Below are 2,305 nucleotides of genomic sequence, written 5' to 3'. Positions count from 1 at the left end.
ATAAATAAGCAACTTGAGTTTCAGAGAATTTAAGTGGCTTGTCCAGAGCAGGGAGTAGTATGTAGCTACTCAGAATTTGGGACTCCAAGTCTTATGCTTTTTCCATATGAGATGGGCTCTATTCCAGCTGGGTTCGTTTCTTCCTCATACTTCTGCTGATACTGGAACCTGAGTTCAAGTAACTCCCTGCTCTATTTCTATTCCATTCAACTTTTAAGGTTGCAGCTCACATTTCTTTTTAAAGTCCATTATCCCAAATCGTTGGACCACCTGTCCCTTAAACACCCTCACACTCATCATTTCACACGTCAAACCTTTTCTTAGATTTTCCCTTAATTGTCTCATTACATGTTAGTTTGGTTTCCCTAAGTAGGCCATGGGCATCTCGGAATAGAAGATGTATCTCAAATTTCTCTGCTTCCTTAGTACACTCAATGTGCCTGGTACAATCAACACAACATGGACACTAAATACCTGTGACATGAACTGAAAGTCCTTCTATCCTTTTGTTAGAAACAGTCTGCGTGTCTTAGAGGAAAATCCAAATGAGAGGACAAAGTTAATCCTTATTCTATCACTAGAGGCCAAGACTCAAGTCACAGTGGTGTGTACCAAATCACTTAGGTGTCTATATTGTGGTATATGCCACATGGATAAACATCTGCAGGAGGAACATGCAAATAAATGTAACTTGGTGGGGGGTAGCTTTGAGAAATATGCAAACCTACTGGTCTTGTTAGACCAGTGTAGAACCATGTAGAACCATGGCATATCAACCTACGAACACCAAGCTGTAATTTGCTCATCTGTGAAACACAGGTTTATTAATACTTGCTCTGAAGGCCTGAAATGATAGCTATGATTCAAATGCAGCACTGTTAAAGGGCTCTCTGAATCTAAGGAGGTAATGCAAATTGATCTTACCATGTTTCACGCCCATTTGGTAAAGAATCCCTCTAGATAGTAGTTCTGAAAGCCTAGTTCTAGGACCAGCTATGGCAGCATCACCTGAGCCTGTTAGAAATGCAGAGTCTCAAGCCTTATCCTAGACCTACTGAATCAGGAACTGTGTGGATAGGTCTTAACAATCAGTGCTGTAATAAGCCCTTCATGGGATTCTGATATACATTAAATTTTGAGAACTACTGTCCTAGTGCAGTGGTTTTCAAGCTGGCAATATTGTTCCCCAGACACTGGCAATGTCTGGAGACATTTTGGGTTGTCACAAGTCAACCCAAAGAGAGGGGTGCTATTGTATGTAGTTGGTAGAGGCCAGGGATGCAGCTAAACATCATATAATGCACAGAACTGACCCTCAAAACAAAATATCTGGCCAGAATATCAACAGTGCCAAGGTTGAGAGAAACTACTCGAAGGTGAAGGGGTTTTTTTTTTCAAGTGGGTTCCAAATAGGTTATGTGATGACCCAATAAAATACAACCAAATTGTCAATAATTTCACTTAAATAGCCTACAACCTCTAGCATTTTACTAATCTGAAATAAGAATCTGAACATATTACTTCTTTGTAAAATAAGTTTGGGCAGTTTCCCATAATCTATAACAGAAGTCCCAACCTCTGGGCTGTGGACCGGTACTGGTTTGTGGCCTATTAGGAACTGGGCTGCACAGCAGGAGGTGAGCGGGGGCAAGTGAGCGTTACCCCGGAGCTCTGCCTCCTGTCAGATCAGCAGCGGCATTAGATTCTCATAGGAGCGCAAACCCTATTGTGAACTGCTCATGTGAGGGATCTAGGCTGTGCGCTCCTTATGAGCATCTAAATAATGACTGATGATGGGAGGTGCAAGAGTTTCATCTGGAAAGCATTCCCCACCCCCCAACCCCACCCTGCCCCATCTGTGGAAAAATGATCTTTCACAAAACCAGCGTCTGGTGCCAAAAAGCTTGGGGTCTGCTGGTCTATAGCACTATTAATCAAGGTTTAACTTGTGTCATTAACCAAAAAGATTTTGTCGATGTTTCTTTTCTGAGTTTGCATTATAAAATCAAAGAATAGGTTTTTTTTTTTCCCCCAAATATAAAGTCTTTTGGACGGGCGCCATGGCTCACGCCTGTAATCCCAGCACTTTGGGATCACGAGGTCAGGAGTTTGAGACCAGCCTGGCCAACATAGTGAAACCCCATCTCTACTAAAAATACAAAAAATTAGCTGGGTGTGGTTATGGGGACCTGTAATCCCAGCTACTTGGGAGGCTGAGGCAGAAGAATCGCTTGAACCCAGGAGGCAGAGGCTGCAGTGAGCCAAGATTGCACCACTGCACTCCAGCATGGGTGACGGAGTGAGA

The 2,305-nt window shown here is 42.9% G+C and overlaps 1 protein-coding gene across 2 annotated transcripts in view; it reads right to left on the bottom strand.

Moving 5' to 3' along the window:
- Positions 1-2,305, bottom strand: part of C2CD3 (C2 calcium-dependent domain containing 3) — a 190,128-nt gene that overhangs the window by 35,032 nt on the left and 152,791 nt on the right. The window lies entirely within an intron of this gene.

Source organism: Mandrillus leucophaeus, unplaced genomic scaffold (genome assembly GCF_000951045.1).
Source record: "Mandrillus leucophaeus isolate KB7577 unplaced genomic scaffold, Mleu.le_1.0 Scaffold504, whole genome shotgun sequence".
Classification (NCBI taxonomy): domain Eukaryota; kingdom Metazoa; phylum Chordata; class Mammalia; order Primates; family Cercopithecidae; genus Mandrillus; species Mandrillus leucophaeus.
Note: the sequence above shows the minus strand (reverse complement) of the source record. Positions and strands in the feature narration are given on the sequence as shown.